Source organism: Phalacrocorax aristotelis, chromosome 18 (genome assembly GCF_949628215.1).
Source record: "Phalacrocorax aristotelis chromosome 18, bGulAri2.1, whole genome shotgun sequence".
NCBI lineage: Eukaryota > Metazoa > Chordata > Aves > Suliformes > Phalacrocoracidae > Phalacrocorax > Phalacrocorax aristotelis.
In genome coordinates this window covers 5217554-5235673 of record NC_134293.1, presented here as the reverse complement: position 1 = coordinate 5235673, position 18120 = coordinate 5217554, and the positions used below count along the sequence as shown (strand labels likewise).

Genomic DNA, 18120 nt, shown 5'->3' with positions numbered 1-18120 from the left:
TCTTTATATTTTTCTTTTTTATTGGTACACAGCACAGATGATCTTGTGTTTTGCAATCTACTGCTGACTGATCTCTAGTCCAGGTTGAAACCTGGGCAAGCTAAAGACAAAAAAGACTGTTGTTTTACGTAGCGTGGACCTCAGCACTTCAAAGCAGGACAGCCCATGGGAAGGGCTAGGAGCAGGAGGGTTCTGGGCTGCCTTCCCCTGGGGAGGGGTGTGCCTCCGGGGAGCACGAGGACGGACCCTCCACGGCAGAGAAGACCTTCAGCACACGGGGGGTGACCAGGGACACCTTGCTCAGAGGCGAGCAGGAGGGAGTGTGCAGGCACAGAACATGGTGAATCAGAAAGGTCAAAGCCCAGATGACAAAAGGATGCTGCCTGTTATTGTAATGATGATGATGATGATAATAATAATAATAGTAATAATAGTAGTAATTCAACATCTGGGAAAGAAGTGTTACTGCACGTTTTCAAACTTCAGTTCCTCAGCAGCCAATAGGTCAGTCCTGAAAATTCACATTTGTATCTGCTTTGTAACAATCTCTCTAGGGGAAAGTCGGGGAAAGTTTTTAAATGGATTGACCCTCCCCCCAGAATATTAGGGCAGCCACCCTCCTGTCTGCATGAAAAGCTGACGGGCACAGGCTTGGAAAGCCCAGCTGCAGGGGCAGGGGATTTGCGTTTGCATCTGCTGGAGGCTCTGAAGGCCGAGTTTCATTCCCAAATAAGCTGTGGTTAGCAAAGGAGGGAGCAGAGCAGGGAGGGGAGGCTGCGACTAAATTGATGGCAACAGAAAAAGGAGAACATACAAATGGCTTGAGAAAAGGCGTGATGAGATGTGACTGCCCCGGGTCCTGGGACTGGAAAGAGCAAAATGGGAAAAGACCACCTGGATGAAGAGAAAGTGCTTCTGATTGCTCGGGGAAAAACGGAGTTAAAGATCATTCGAACGGACAAGGCAATCTGGCGGCAGCACAGCACTTTGATTGCTTCCAGCACGATGGAGGGGCGCGGGCGGTGGGCTGCATTCCTCCCAAAGGCTGTCTGCTGCAGAGGCGGGACGGAGCCAGCCACCATCGTGGGGCATCATCAACCAGAGGGGGTGATGTGCAGGCGCGAGGCTCCTGCCGCACCGATGTTTTGGGGGAGTGCAAGCGCTGGCAGCCCCGGTTTTGCCAACTCCCCTTAGCGCTCTACAAGCCAAAAAGCTCACACCCAAGTTAGGTGTGATCTGCGGTAGATCCCGAGGCCACGCTGCCCAGCCCCTGGCTCTGCGAGGGAAGCAGAAGCAAACTGAACCATTATGGGGAAGCACTCACTTAGGCATAACACAAAGCCCAGCCTGGGAAGGACCCCTGAGCCTCCCCCAGGCCAAGGACCTTAACCCCAAGTGATGCTGCTGCATATCCCAGAAGTGCACGTGCTCTGGGCTTTGGATTCACACATCCAAAGATTTTCTAGAGGTTATGCGAAGGTTACCACACAATTAATGTGTTGGATCAGCACGCTAGCTCTATTTGCCTAATTTCCGAAGTCTGAAGGCTACCGGGCAGCTCAACAGCACGGCTTGAAAGGCTCCAGTTCCCCCTGTGCATTTGTACTGATACTCCAGTCCTAAACCACAGTCCAGCACACAGGGTGATTGCAGTGAAGATAACAAGAAATAATGATGTATCCATTTCCTCTACCTTGGGCATTTTTAGGTTGTCTCATCTCAGAAATGAACCAATTTGAGTGTTTTGCATGATGACCTATTGGACTCTCTCTCAGTGACAGGCAGATGGTCAGGTTTGTATTCACACAATACCCCTTATATCGTTAGACAGGCTGGTACCCCAATGACTGCTCTATTTTAAACTCACAGACTGACCCAGCCTTCTCTAGCTAACCTGCCTGAAGCCCTCCAAACTCCTGTGTTTCAACAGGGGAGGCAGACCTCAGGAAGATGGAGCATTGAGTTTGCTCTGGATTACTGAATTAAATCAGCAGCAGATTCAGGAGCCCGATCACAGCCTCCAGCTGTAGGGTTAACATTATGTGCAGTACATGCAGAGAAGGATGGTTTCAAAATAGGCATTTTTTTTTTTTTTTTCAAATGTCCCTACTCATGTAATTAATTATATGTCTCGGGCTACTAAACACAAGCAAATTAGGATTATTTCCTTCCCAGCATCACAAGCCTGTGGTTTGCTATTCCTTTCACTCAGGAGTTTCATTAGCCTTTCTAGATGATCTCCCTGTCAGGCTTCCCATGTATGAGCACAGTTTCCCTGCATTTAAATCCACCCAATCTGTTCTCATTGCAACTCAAAGTGCTTCACAAACTCCTTTACTTGTATTGCAATTTCACATTCCTAAATACTGGGTTTAATAGTAGTAGCAGTGCTCCTAACGCCGCTTCGAAATTAAATGAGCCAGAAGAAAAAACATTCTGAAATGTTTTCACTTGGGCGTTTATATTTCGAAGGACATTTTAAAGATGGAGAACATAACCTGGCTCCTGCTGATGTTCATGAGGATTTCATCATTTACTTGAATGAGGAATAACAAGGGGGTGTTACAGTGCAGCAAAAAAGGAGGTGAAGTTTGATATGACATTAGGAAGATGCAACTTACTTTTCCAATCACTCCAGATGTCCCACAGAGCAGGGCTGGCTGACAATCTTGGCTGTACTTTTGCAGGTCCTGTGTTGAAAAAAGAAAAAGCCGTTAGCAGCAGAAGATGGAGACCAAGTAACCTTGTTTATACCAAGAAATTGCAAAAGCACATACATTTTTTAAAAGCTGCTATTTTAGAGGGCCCATCATAAAGCTACACATCAAGTACTTTGAGAAGCAGCTGTGGCACTAAGGAGACATTCCCAAAATAGGGAACAAAAATGCCACTGGACCCATGGCGGGAAGGACACCGCAGGCACATAAAGGCAAACTGGATCTCAGCCTGGACACCAAACTTTTCTTCCCTCCCAGGAGGTGACACAGGACAGCCTAGATTTCCTTTCAGCAAACTCCATGGGGTTTCCCAGGCTGTGGAAGCCACATGGACAGAGTGGGACTGTGAGGCAGAAAAAAAAAAAAGGAGATGCTGAAAAAAAGAGGTTGCAAACATCTCATGGTCAGCCCAGTGTGAAATCCAGACTGCGACGTGCACCGGCAGAGGCACCTCTGCCTTCTCCAGCTCACCTGGGGGGAATTCATACACATGCAAAGGCACTTCTTTCTTAGATATTTCTTAGATATTGCAGATATTTGATGAAGGTATTAATGTTGGGTAGGTTTGGTTTCCTTCCAACACCGCTTGCTAATACCTGAAAACTGGTGGGTGCTGGTGGATGCTGGGGGTCTGCCCCTGACCATGCCCCGAGCGCCCCAGGACCCCCTCATGTGCCCACCCTGCCCTGCAGAGCCAGAAAGGGAAACAAACAGCAGCAGAAAGTTGAAAACTTTCTGTCTCTCTCCTGTTAATTATGATCTTATTTTGCACAGAGAACCTGTCATTCAGCCTCCTGTAATGGATAGTTTCTATTTCAATTCTCCCTCCACCCTATTATCTTTTATAAAATTCAGCCGGGCTGGGTGATGGATTGATAAGGGACGGTCCCGGTGGGAGACGGCTCGCTCAGAATGGCTCTCACGCACACCCAACTTCTGTATCTTTTTAAATATTTCAGTTGTTTGAGATCTTTATTTCACATTTCGATTTCCTGTAGTACAGTAAATTTATCTTAGTCAACCAGTCAAGTTCTCTCCAAGCCCCTTATCTTCTTCTCCTTTATACAACTGAAAGCACCTACATTATCTGTGCTGCCAATAAAGCAGCTGTGGCAATCTGCTGATCAGGTGGTGCCCCCGCCAAAAGGAGACCTTGGAAGCCCCATGCTCATCACCAGCTGGAAGTTCATCGCTCAAACGTGGCACTGGCTCCTATCAAGGAGGAAGGTGTCTCCTGCTCGGCCAGAGGGGAAGCGCCCCAGGGCTGCCCACAGACCTGAGGGATGGAGGGGGCAAGGGCAGCTGCTCCACGGGCTGCAACCCAAGGGATGCTGGTCCCTGACCCAGACACGGCCAAAGAAGCCGAGCTACATCGTCCTCCTCCTCCTCCTGCTGCTCACCGGCACCTGCAGCCTCCCCAGCCTCCCTGCACTCTGCTTGGGAATGGCTGCAATGCCTCTTTCCTCATCCCAATTATTCTGAAAGCAAACACTGGCCCCAGTTTTCAAGTGTTTCATAAACCTGCACAACCACATCCTGATTTTACTGTTCATTGGCATGACCAGAAACAACACCAGAGCTTTCCTGGGTTTGGGAGAACTGGATTGGACCCTGGGAGGGGCTACATAAACCGGAGCCAGGACTGACAAGAGCAGTGCCATGGCTGTGCATGCAGGGCAGACCAAAAGGGTCTGGTTTTGGCTTGCTCAGGGGAGTCCAAGCTCTGAACCCCAGGATGCCCTGGAAGAGCAGCCCCACAGCACCAGAGCTGCCTGCGTGGGCGAAAGGGTTAAAGCAGCTTCTCCAGTGGCGCAGGCTGGCAGCTCTGCGTCTGTGCCGGGTGGCAGCCCTGCCAGCACAGAGCATCACACGGCACGGACAGCTGTGCGGAAGCCTCCACGTCACAGATGACATTTGAGAGTATATAAAAATCCTGAGACATGTGGCTCCTTTGTGCTCCCTCTGCCCAGCCCTCGCCTCCCTCCCTGGCCTGGAAGGTCCCATGGGCAGCTCCGTGTAAAGGGCTCAGCCAAGGAGGACACAGTGCCAGGGACTCCACGGTGAGCCTTCCCCTCCCTGCTGATGCCCAGAGGGGTTCTGCATCACCTCTGTCCCTGCAGCCCCACAGGGCAGCAGCCACAAGGAAAAGCTCAACTGGGGCCATCAGGGATGCCCTCAGCAGAGGGGCTCCAACTGGGCTGCTCCCAGCAGAGAGGTCAGCGCCAGCCAGCAGCCCTGCCGAGGCCCCGGGCTGGCAGGCTGAGGTCATGAGCACAAGGACATATTTTCCCCCACTAGACCACAGAAGTTTAACTATCTCGACAGCAAGGAGCAGAGAGAGCATCCTGCATTGCTGTGGGAAACACCCTCATAATAGCATCTTCATCATCCCTGGGATAGGAGTTGGGAGCCATCAAATAAAAATAATAATTAAAAAATCCAATAAACAGGTAAAATAAAGTCACCTTCTCACTATTCCCACTTTGGCACCGGCAGCACCGAGCCGCGATCAGGCAGCACCCCCTGGTGCCACCACCGCTGCCCGGGGCCAGCCAGCTCCGCTCAGGCTCTGTCTGTGGGGCACCCCACGCCACGGGGAGAGGAGCTGGACCAGGCTGGGGTGGGGAGCGGCAAACCAGCAAACTGCCCAGCAAAACCTCAGTGAGCTGTGAAAGGAATTAAACCTTCTGTTTTCTCACACACAAACGTATGCCCAGACAACTGCTTCAGAGAGGTGCAAACTGATGAATGTGATCAGGCAGGCAGGCAAACCTTGCCTGCCCAACTCCGAGCGCAAAACACGCTGGTTTGGGACCGTACCCACCCCGACTGCCAGGATCCAGGATATCTAGGTGGTTTCCTTCCTGGGGAAGTGGGTTACAGCTTCAGTGGTGCCAGCTCCCACCTTGCTGGTTACAGCAAGACAAGGAGCTGGGTCCCGTCCTCACCGTGCCACTGTGATCATCAGCAACCCATGCAATAGCACCGGGTCTTTTATCTGGATGAAAAAAAAAGGGGTGCTCACACATCCTCTTATAGAGTTACAGAACTGCAGAGGGCGAGACTGCAAAAAGCATGCTGGAACCCGACTGTGGTTATAGAAAAAGAAACTGTTTGTGGTACAGGGATTTCTACGCACTTCAGGGAGATGTTTGTCACAGTGGGAAGAGGCAAGTGGGCTTCACTTTCAGTCTGCCAGTGGCTTCCCAGCCCCAACATGGCAGAAATGCAGAGAGAAAAACTGACCTTGTCCTAATCAACTGACAGTAACTAAAAATTAATAAGAAAGGAAACACCCTGACTCCAAGTGGGGAGCTGTAATCCCCAAGCTCCTGTCTCTCTGACTTGTTGGTCTCTGCCTTTGGACTCCATAAGAAGGGGCATTCGGTCTCATGCCAGCTGGGGCTGCAGCACACTGAAGCCACCCCAGGAAAAGGCTAACAAAAGGGCTCCCACCTCGCTTGCCCAAAGAACTGCAAGGGCTTCTTGATACTCACTTTTGCTAAGAAAAACACTTTTTGAAAAGCAACGCTCTAATCTTGCTGGCAATGCAAAGCACAGCCTTTAGTACTCACAATGAAAGAGAAGCTGAGAGCAACAGAGGTCTGTATCCCAGCCCCTGCTCTAGACTTTGTTCAATGCTCCTGTCTCCCATAAAGGCACCCTTCTGCCCAACCTGCCCAGAAGCACTAGCTTTGGGGGTGACTTGAGTGAGCCCTCATGGACCCTTGGGAATACAGGACCAGGACCAAAAACTCCTTACACACCAGCCAGTGGCCAAATGCCACTTTTAGGCAGGCTACACTCAAACCAGCAGCCTGGAAGTGACGTGCTCACTAGCCTCTTACCAGCTCTTGGAGTGATTTTGTCCCCCGGGATCAAACGCAGCAGCAGGGCACCCAATAAATATGTCTGCAGAGGGGTGATTTATCTGTAGGGGAAGCCATGGAAATTCCCAAACCCTCTTAAATATCCGCTTCCTGGCTCTAAACAGTCAATAACTTGCCAACTGTGGAATGTATTTGTCTGCTCCCCTCCATATATTTTCTGCTTTTCATTATAATTTGCTAAATAATACATTACAGGGAGTTATTTATCACACTCGGCAGCTTCGTGATACCCCCCTCTATCCGGAGGAATTTCACCCATAAATCAGTTGCACAAATATCTGCTGGCATTGCCACAGCACCGAGCGCCTTTCCCACCCCCACGAGCCCAGCACCTGCCCCAGCCAGCTCCCAGGCTCTGCTATGAGCCCTCACTTGAAATAAACAGCATTTCTTTGCCCCAGGATGGCTGTCTCTCTCTTTCTCTGTTACCCCTCTCCTTGTGGTCCTCCTCTGGACACCAGCCAAAGGGCAAAAGGGGAATAGAAATAATAAAAGTCACAAACCAGCAGATAAAGAAAGGGGAGGAGGAAGCTTTGCTGGGAGCTCTGTTTCTCCCGTTCCTGTTAGGGCTATGTTGGTGGGAGAAGCAAAAGTGGCACCAAGAGGTAAACGAGAGTAAAATTCCTTGAAAGCGCTCTGAGAATGTAAAGGGACCCTGGGAGGGAGGCTGGACAATTCTGGCCCTCAAGCGTGGGGCTTCTCCAGATCACACAGCACACGTGGGGATTCAGAGGATGCAGTTTTCCCAGTGAGTCCAGGCGAGTCGGGACCTGCCCTGGCCGAGGCAGCGCTGACAACCAGGAACCACCAGCTGGTGAACACGGCACATTTACCTGCTCATCTAATTCCACTTGGGAATGGCTCAAGGCTGCAAGACCTCTATCAACCTTATATCTGGAGCATGCCCTGAAAAACATGCTCCATCCCAGCTCTCTGGGATCGGCCATCGGGGAGGTGCCGCACAAGGGCTGCTCCTCCACCCCGGCACTGAGCAGACAGGCAGCCCGCACCAGTGGCTCTGGCCGTACAGACCTCTGCACCGCAGGACTGCATGGCGACCACCGAGAACATCCCTGCACCAGCCAAAACTTCTGCTGACCCCCAGGGACCACCACACCACACCCAAAACGGTGACCCAGAGAGAACGGTCCCGTCAGAGACCTTCTCACCCCACGTGCCATCAGACCTGACGTGCACCTGTCCTTACACCCCGCTTTGCTTCATTTTGCAGATAGCAGCTATGGGAAGGGAGAGGCCAGCAGTGTGAGTAGGACACATACCTAATCATTCCTGGTCTTGCCAGGGAGCTGTTAAATGGGCTGAGACCCATGCTGCAGAGCTCACAGGTGTTGCCAATGGAGAAAAATTCTAGACACCTGTAAATATGTAAATGATTTAAATACTCCTAAAAAAGGAAGAGCAAAGGGGCTGCTGCTTTGCTGCCTTTTTTTTTCCCCCCCCCCAAGCTGCAGGAGCTCCAGCCTGAGCACCTTGGAAGCACCTGCTTCATATGGTGAAGCCACAAGGGAAAAAAAATCTTGGTGCTTTGGGCTGCACTTCAGGTTCTTGCTGCCCTCCAAGAAAGGTCAGGCTGAAGCTGGTCCACAGCTGAACCTGGTGTCTGTTGGTGCTGCTCATCATGTGTGCACGTAAAGAGGAGTTGTATTTGCCAGGATACTGCATCCAGAGGAAGTGTTCTGCTCATGCGAGACTGCAGCTCTCCTTCAGCAGGGCAGTACTCTGACAGCTCCCAGCCATGCATTCCAGTGAATCTGATCATGTCCATTAACTCCTTGAGTACTCATCTTTAAACCTGCACCATCGGCTGGCAGGAGTCCCAGGAATGAGTGAAGGGAACTCAGGATGGAAGATTTGAGCACGCAGTGGTGGATCCAGCCAGCACAACAGCTGTGCCGGCACCCAAGCTGGCATGCAAGCAAGTTTGCCCATCCGTGGGCAAGGCAGCTGGAGTCCAGGAGATGGCTGGCATGATAGCAGGCACAACATGAAGGGATACAGACCCGACAGAGAGTCAGGAAGAGAGAACAGAAATGTGGGGAATGGGAACTTGGTGCTGAGGCTGAGCCAACACCAGAGATTTGAAGTGCTTGCAAATGAACTGGCTGACCAGAAGCAGCTGGAGCATCGCTGCGGTGCCACCCCAAGAGCCATGCTGGGCCAGGCCAAAGTGGCCGTTTACAGAGCCAGGTGCTGTCACCGGCCCTCCTGCATGCAGGTGTCGCCAAGCGACTGTCACAGCAACACGAGGATGGTGCCTCAAGAGCTTTTTGGTGCTCAGCTCCTGCGGCGGGTTGTGTAAGGGTTGCGGAGGGATCCACAGCATGCAGGGAGCTGGTGGTTTTCCAGAGAGGGTGGCTGGGGAATTCCAGCCTGAGTCACACAGCAGGAAAAAGAAATCAGTTTATTCAAATTAGCATTACTTCCTCCCCCAGACCTGTATAAGAGGAAGGCTTTTCTTTCTCCCTCTGCCTCGCAAAATGATGCGGCACTGACCTCTGCCCAGGTGCCCTCAGGACACAGCAAAGGACGAGTAAGTGCCCACACACACATCACCTGTAGCAAGCAGAGAAGCAAGCAGATGGGCATTCCCAATTCCCCCTCCAAACCGACACCCAGCCCAGGGAAAAGGGGAAAACTCTCACAGGCTCCACTTATTTATTTACCAAGGTCTCCCGGTGCTCTTGGGCAACAACAACAGTGTGTTTGGGTAATGGGACAAGAGGTACCATCAAAACACCATTTATAATCTGGTAAAAGCACAGGCCCCAGTTCTGAGGTCAGCCCTGCTGCACCAAGCAGCATCTAGTCAGCACCTGGCAATTCTTGACCCATTATTATTACAAGCTCTTCTGATATAAAAAGGAAATGCAATTTGGGGATGGCGAGAGTGCATCTTCTATAATGAAATTTTTCTAGCTCAGCAGCAGTGGAACTGGCCTGCCATGACACACTACCCTCTGCAGCAGCTGGGCTGTGCCCCCACTGCACCCCCAGTCCCCTTTGCAACTGAGCAAACCGGACTCGGACCCAAACTCTTCAAAACTGCTGCCACAGAGGACCAGAAAATACAGAGCACCCGCCTTCACATCCTGACCTTTCATGAACAAGCAACGAAGAAGCACAAGGCTGTCCCCGCAGCACCAGTGCAGGGACTTTTATCAGGTGCTCTCATGTCCCCCTGCAACCCAGAAAGGGGAAGAAAGAAGAAACCAAGGTTTTAGCTCAAATCATACATTCTCATGCCTTTTTACCACCAAAGATGCTCAAAATGCTTTGGAAACCATTTCTTTGAGCTGTTACCCTCCCATGCTACGCAGACTCCCTCAGAGAGGGCTGTAACCTGCTCTTACGGAGCAGCAGCCCTGAGCCAGGGCTTTTGCCCCAGGGTTTCCTGCTCGCCCCATAGATGGACATGGCCCTTTGCAGGAGCCACAGCCCCCCCAGACAGCTGTGCCTCATCCTACCCCCGTTACCCCCAACGATGCTCACGCAGCATTGCTGCAGATTATCCCCTTGGTTGGCTCCAGCCCTAAGCAAGAGCGAACCTTGCGTGCGGGGGGTTGCATAAACATCCCACGAGCAGGGATCAGGCTGGTGGGATGCGCATCCCCACAAGCCTCAGCTTTTGGTTATAACTTCCATCACTGGAGGAAAACCTGGTAAGTGGCCGACAAGGCACAGGAGTGACAGCCAGACACCTTACGAACCTCCAGAGCTCCTTCTCCTGGTGAGTGTGAGGTGAATAGCTTGGCAAACGGCAGGTTGTCATTGCTGGGAAATGAGAAACAGCCGGTGCTCGGCTTCAGTCCCAGCCAGGACACCAGGAGAGAAAAGTTATGTTTCCTCAGGCTTAACCTTCCTTTTCAAGTTGCTGCACCCTACCTTTGAAGCAAATTGCTTTGCAAATACTGATTAATTTAACTTTACAACATCCATCCTAAATAAACGGTATCTTGGCTTACAGATGGGGAAATCAAGGCATGGAAGGGGAAAAAAAAAAAAAGCAGAACCAGGAACAAAACACTCTCTGTGTTTTAACTACAAAATCATCTTTCCTCATTAGCAGCTAATCAGAACTACCAGAGGTGAAGAGATTACAGACAGGGTGGAGAGGGGAGGAACTGAAAGAAATACAGACATCAAAACAGATTTTCATTTATTTATACATTCATCACAGTGAGTCACAGGCTTCAAGTTCATGCGTTAGCCATGCAGGATTTTGGGATGCTGTCTCCAAAATCTAAGAAGTTAATAGGTCACAGGCGCACACCATCTCAGGAAAGGGAAAATCTGCAGTTTTGGGCTGGTCTCAGGAAGTCTGATATTGCTTTGCCTGCTAGATTATAAGAAACCACTAATCTTCCCTCGCCAGCCTCCTAATCTTTGTGGCAACCCAGATACCTTATCTGAAACTTGCTTATTGAGAAGCACCCCGGCTTGCATGGCAGTAGCTTGGGTGATGGTTTGCAGCGGCTCTCGGACCTGGGGAACAGCAGGTGGGGAGCAGAGGAGGGTTTTGGCACCCGGCTGACCCGGCTGGCTGCTGTGCCGCAGCCGGCACAGGCTGACCCGTGCCACGCCAGCCAGCGGTGCTGCCGGCAGGAGCAAATCCACCAGTGGGGAGCAGTTTGGTGAAGGCCAACACAGATGCCAGATATCAGATGTTTGTTCTTCATCTCGGCTGCAGCTGGACTGAGCAGCTCCAGAATGAGGGGCCAGCTGGGCTCGGGGTCCGGGGCAGAGCCCACGTGTCCCTTCTGCTCCTCTGAACATCTCTGTGCACACTCCTACCCACCTTTGTATATTTGACACCAAAACAATCCATCAGCAGTTTGGGGGCCTTTTTCCCCCCTCTTTTTTTCACCAAACCAATTTGCAAGATGCTGAGTGTTTTATTTACTGCAGGCGGAGAATGTCTCATCTTCAGACTTCCTTTTCCCTCCTTATTTCATCCTGACCTTCCAGAAGTGAGGAGGCAGACGGGGTCCACAGCTTCCTGATCTAACCACAACGCACAGCCACCGTGCCAGGCTGGCTCCAACATCTCCGGAGGGAACAATCCTCCGTGACTCGCACCAGCCCTGGGATGCTCAAACAGGTTGCTACCTGCGCAGTGCATTTCCTCCGGCATTTCCAGCCTCATGTACGAGCCCGCACTGGGAAATGAGGAACATATTTTTAAATAAGAGGAGGAAATGGTGTCTTTGTGTCAGGCAAGTGGAAGAAATCCAGGACCAAGAGACTGCAGAGCCTTTCCACTTCAGACAGCAGGTGCTCTCCAAGATGTGGTTATGGCAACAAAATAAATGATGGATAATTGCTTTTGTGACAACTTGCCAATTAAATTAGACTCAGCAGAATAACATAATGACAATTTGTTATGCTCTGGTGGGCACTAACACACCAATCATAATTAAATGCTATGACTGAAATAGAATGCTGCTGTACACAGGAATATATAACCCCAATTCCCTCCCAGTGAAACATTATAGGTTCAGACTTGATTTCAATTTCTGGAGGATAATAGCATTAGCGCACATCAGAATGAGCTTGCAATATGCATACAGGCAGCAGCAGCACAGGGAGACAGACAGAGCCAAGGACAGCTGAGCCGCCAGGGCTCCTGGGGGGACCCTCCCCAGCATCTCTGATGCTCCAGGTTTCAAAGCAGTGGGGGACATCCTGAATCACTGCCATGTCCCAGGAAGATTTCAAATCCCCAGCCTGGGGGAGCAGGCAAGTGAGTGACTGTCCCCAAGGGACCAGTCCCGTTGCCAGCACCGGGGCAAGAGCTTGCCAGGACAGGGCCATGGGGGTTTCTCATGGATATGCCAACACTTATATCGTGCTCGGCCAGCAAAGTCCTTACACTCCTGAGGAGCCCCCTTACAGCCCAGACTGAGCCATGGGGACACGATACAGATTGCCCTTCCTTGAATGATTATTAAAAAGTTAATTAAAATAAAAATGTATCTGCCTTGCCCAACAGCTTGCCCCACAGCCAGGGTCCCTCTGGGGCTCAGCCCTTCCAGATGACCCGGCCACAAGCAAGCCCGTTAGCCAAACTGTCAGTAGTTTGCATCAACTGATCAAAAACTGAACAAAGAGTAGGTCAGGTCCTGCAAGTACTTAATTTTTCCTGGTAAAACAACAGCCAGCATCTGCACCCAGAGCCACCATTGAGGTCAACCTGCTTTTCTCATAGGGATGCTCTGACCCTCGTGCTGTTCCTCCCTCCTGTCCTGCCCAGGGTTATTGTCCTTCACCTTGCTCATCCTACAAGTGCTGGGCCAGGAATTATTATTACACAGGCATTTCTGGTGCTGACAGAAGCAAAACACTAAAGAGAGCACCAATCCCCATTGTTAAAAAAGCGTTCATTTAAAAACAAAACTAGGCAGAGAGCAGGAACCGATGCTGCCGAGGTTTTGCAAATCCACCCCCCAAAAGCAGAAGCCACCTGTGCGCCATCCCCTCTCCCAGTGTGGAAATCCAATACGCTGCAACCCACAGCGCTCCCTGAGCAGGCAGGGCCTTGCTCCAACACCACACACATTTTCATGACAAATGAGTGTAAAACGCCCAGTGTGTCCACCCAACCGCCCCAACAGCCCTACGAACTGCAGCACCAGAGCCCCATCACGGCAGGCTGCTCCCCGGGAAAGCAGCACCAAGCCCACCAAGCCCTGCTCCTTTAGGGGAGCCGGCAAGTTACTCAGACAAAAGCTTTCTAAATTCAGGTGACGCAAAGATGACTATTGCCTTGATTCAAGTGCCAAGCAACGAGACTGCCTCGTCCCTGGGTTACAGAGGCCATCGTACTCTTTGAGAGATCTCAGCACATCTTTTATCAGGCGTTGTATAAGGCAAGTATAAAACCACAATAAATTCAAGCCAAGATGCTTAGAGATACAGATTTCTGGACTATTCCAAAGCCCAAAATGGGGCAGATCTGAAGACCAAATGCGTGTGTAGGCAAGGATGGGCAGAGGTAAATCACAGAAGAACACTACACTGTGGCAATGTCAGCATCTTAATGTCTTACTCAGAGCCACATTTTTAAAACATTTAAATGCTTTATTACCTGCCTCCATGAAGCCTGGCACTGGCAACATCAGATCACCTGGTTTTCCAGCAAAGCTGATGAATTATTTTGGCTGCTCCCGACATAAGACCTGATCCTATTAAATCCCAAGTTGCCCTGCCCCCAAGAGCAGATAATCTGCCCGCACATGACCAACAGTGTGGCCAGAGATGTGTTACGGCACAGTAACACATGCCCAGCTCTGCTGGGTGGGTGACCTGCTGAAGGGGTCATGCATCGCTGTGGGGGGCAGCTGCCTTCAGATTAAAACAGTGCCCAAGCTCAGGGCCCGGTCCTAGAGCCCTGAACTGGTTTTCACTCCAGTGGGTCACATCCTGCATACAAGTACTGACACAGTTTGGTAAAGCACCAGTCTGAGTAATGCTATGGCAACCCTTGGAACCTTCTTTCCATCATTCATTGTACCAATATACCTGCATCATTTGCTGCCTCTTTAGTGATTTACCTGTTTGCAACACGCCACTACACAAGATGCTGTTGTCCAGGGTCAGAAGCAGCCCTGAGTGACAGCTCCCCTGAATTTCCAAATGGGCAGAGGGCAGGGGTTTCCCCTCCCAGCACTTTGGACAAACACTGTGGCTGCTGCACATCTGCTTTGCCAGTTATATTGCTAACGCTCCTGGGGCAAGCTAACCTGGGCATCGGTGCACAAGTGGGCTAATCACAAAAGCAGCAGACTTTGCAATTGAGACTTCTAGATCCTGTGATGGGACCCACTGGAGAGCAGGCAGGGTTCTTCATCCTAAAATTTTCAGGCAAGGCCCACAATTTCAGGAATTGACCTTGGAAAACCTTCAGCCTGGCTTTCAGAGCTGTAGAAGGGGTTACCCACTGCCTGCGATTGTCTCGTCTTTTTGATCCCTCAAGGAGTGAGAAACCTTGTAACCGATACTTTGGCATTTATTGTCACTTAAAAATAGCCTGGCAATCAGAGAGAGGAACTGCTACACACACCACTCATCTTGCAGGAGGAAGGAGGTCAGCAATTTTGTCCAGAAAAGGTCATACGGCTGCTCCATAACGGGGTATAGGATTGTGAGGCAGCGAAAGCTTCACTCCAGTCATTAACAAGTGTAACAATGGCAGAGGATGGGTTTACCCAGGCATTAGGAAAATATTCTGCTGCACGAGCTGCCCCAGGAAGGCCAAGGGCAAGCGACAAGGTCATATCTGTGTCCTTTGCCTAGAAACCCGAGGAGCAGCCTTTGCCTTCCCCAGCACAGGCAGCGGGCAAACAGCGGGTATGACCAAAGGCCAGCGCTGGGTTTCACCATACTCTGGGGCTCTCCCCCCACCCCAATTCCCTTGGTGCATCTTGTACACCCCGCCCCCCCACCCAGCCTGCGCATCCCGCTTGCTCTCAGGGGAAACTAAGATTTCTTTTCTAATATTTTTGATGAAAGCTCAGACTTCTCCCCACGCCAGCGTCGGCCGGCAGGAGAAAGGCAAGGCTGACTTACCATCGCACACCTTTTCCATGCTGCTTGGTACCAGCTACCCGCGGCAGCCAGGCGGTGCGGGGTGGGAGCTAACGCCCCCGCCGCGACACGGGAGGGTCCCCGTCACCGCTCGCCCCTTCCTCCCAGTACGTGCGGCAGGACCAGCTGTGGAAGGGGGCTCGGGGGAGCCCTCCCACCCGCGGGGCCGGCGGCGGAGCGCGGCTCCCACCTAGCGGGGATCCCCGCCACGGCCCATGCAGCGGGGGGACCCCCACGGCCGGGCCGAGGGAGGGCTGAGCCGTCCCGCCGAGCTCCCAGCCCAGCTCCCCAGCAAACCCTCCTCCCGCGAAGCTGCTGACCTTTTGCGGGCAGCTGGAGGGTAAATGCTTGATAAATAATAAATAGCTCACCCCAGGCTCTTGCTCAAACCTTTTAATTAAAGTAGTTGAGTTACTCTAAGGTCGCGGTGATTGGCATTTCAATCCCAGCCCAGTAAATGCATCCATCAAACAAACACAGAACTCTGGTCTTAATTGTGTTTTCTCCTAATTACACCAAATACTTAAGTTCACATCCTTTATCCAATAGGTTCCCTGTTACCCACCAGCCGTAGCGAGCCCCGCAGCGCAGGAGAACATTTCTACCTGCTTCCCCATCCAGAGCCACTCGGCTGGAAGCATCCCCGCCGCCGCCGCCAGCCAACAACCTGCCCACGCCCCAGTGGCTGGCTCTGCCCTGCGAGCTTCCAAGAAATAATTTCCCAATTTACTCCATGTGAGGGCTCCCACCCTCTTCCACTGCCCCCTAGAAGTGTACGCTCCTTTATGTGTTTCCAGGTTTTCTACTAATTTGGCCACTTACCTGCTTCAGAATAACAGCGTGCTCATGTGCCGATGAAGCGCACGACTGCAAGCACACCACCGCTTTGTAGAGGAGTTTGGCAAAGCGTGGAGCACAACTACGCGCCATCCGGCAGCCAGGTTACACCGCTGCTGCACAAATCCAAGTTCCTCCGCACTCCCTAAGTCACAGTTTGGCTTACCGGGCATGCCAGGTTTGGGCTAGGAGTGGAAGGCAAGTTGCAATAAACATTTCGCGTGTGATCAAGAAAACTAATCATTAAGAAGCTGGGAAGTCACCGTCATTTCAGATGTAGAAGGGGAAGAAAAAAGCCACGAGGGGTCTCTTACTCCCACCCCTCAGGCCACAGCTGCACATGAGGATAAATCCCGCCAGTCCCCAACCAAGCCCATTGCAGAACGGCTGGTCCAGCTGGGTGTGCTCTGTCTGGGCACCTGCCCCAGGGACTTTCTCCAACACAAAATATAAGAGGAAATTTATTCCACCTTTCTTCTTGTCTGCTTTGCACAGGAACTCACTCAGGGCACACTGCAAGGCTGCTGCTCTAGTCTGCGTTCTAAATTTAATATGTTACTGCTTAATGTACTTCAGATGACTGAAGAAAGACACTGCCAAGCTCAGTAAAGATGCAAGGATGAAGCTAGTTGCAGCAGATGATAGAGAAAAAAGCTCTTTAAGTCATGCTGGCAATTTTTTAGAGAAGTGACAACAAACAGGAGACCACCAAGCTGTGAATGAAGTTAGTGAGAAATATCTCATGTTATTGCATCCAACTTCATAGCACTTCTCCTTTTAAAGTACTTCCATTTGCAATTTTTGGCAAGCTAAGAGCATCATCAACAGTTAAAAATGCAAAACAGGAGGCTCAAAATAAAATTTTTACCTCTGAAAAAATCCACAAAAGGCAAAAGCACGAAGCTGCGGTGTGGGAGACACGGAGCTATTTGTCTCTCTTCCCCTGGGCTGGTGATAATCATTTGGCCCAATCGAGAAAACCACACACAAGGAGGGAAATTCGCATCCCAGCTGCCAGGGATTTCCGAAGCAGGGCAGCTCGCCTTGGTCCTCAGCCAAACGGAAGACTGCTGCGATTGAGGGAAACCCCCCTCCGAAGCCTGGCTGCAGACATGCGAAGGGCTTGCTACAATTTACTCTCGGTTCTTGTCTCCTCTCCAGTGCTCTTTCAGGCTGAACCCCATTTTAATGCAATTTTTGTTTACATCAGCATTTCTCCTACCCTTGACCCAGCACAGTGGTTCCAAAACTTGGATTCTGGAGGTGGCTGCATCCATTATATTCACCTCTGGAAGGGGCTGCTGTGTATGGATTTACTGAGTCAGGCCGGAATTCCTGCTCCACGTGGATGAACCTTGCTTAGGCAGGTGTACGTGCCACCAAGACCAGCTCTGGAAAGAGATCCTCCAGAGCTTACAGCCGCAGCCCTGCTAAGACAGAGGGCTTTGCTCTTTGTAATAAAATCTTTCACTGCTCTAGCATTACAGAGCAGAATTAGGAATAAAGTTTGACCTTCCAAGGATAACTGAGTAATTCTACTGTAATTACACTGCTATCAGGAAGTGAATCGAGCCACACAAAAACAAACCATGGGCATTTTTAAATCCTACTTTTTACTGCCATACAACACAAATTTGTAGGAGGGTTTCCTTGCATCACACGCAGCAGCAGCGTCACAAAATCATGTTGCAGAGAATGTGTCTGGGAGGTAGGTGTGAAACCAAAAGGGAATCCCCACCTTGTCGTTGTAGGTGAGAGGCAGACAAGGAGAGATTTGTTTGACGCGATTCACACCTGTCAGCTCATGGTGGTGGTAGCTTGGGCTTTTAAAAAAAAAAGCAAAACACAAACAAAAAAGGAAAAAACCACAAATAAACCAGTAATTGTTTTTCATATAGCCAAAAGCCAAAGTCTTTAATAAAAATCAAGCTAGGCCCTGGAGTCTGCAGGCACAGGAAGCTCCAAATCCTGGTAAGATTAACTGTTATTTTTATACGTTGTTCTATGCCAAAGTTTCCGTGACTATTGCTGTAACAGCACTGAACCTTCCCTTCGGCAAACAGCTGTAACAT

The 18120-nt window shown here is 50.8% G+C and overlaps 1 long non-coding RNA gene across 2 annotated transcripts in view; it reads right to left on the bottom strand.

Annotated features, from left to right (window-relative positions):
- Positions 1-15510, bottom strand: part of LOC142066016 (uncharacterized) — a 38547-nt gene extending 23037 nt beyond the window's left edge. For both annotated transcript variants that reach the window (XR_012663598.1, XR_012663599.1), the window contains exons 1-2: positions 15194-15510; positions 2622-2690 (exon numbers count right to left, since the gene is read on the bottom strand). This is a non-coding gene — a long non-coding RNA (uncharacterized LOC142066016). The remainder of the gene's footprint in view (positions 1-2621; positions 2691-15193) is intronic.
- Positions 15511-18120: the final 2610 nt, after the last annotated feature.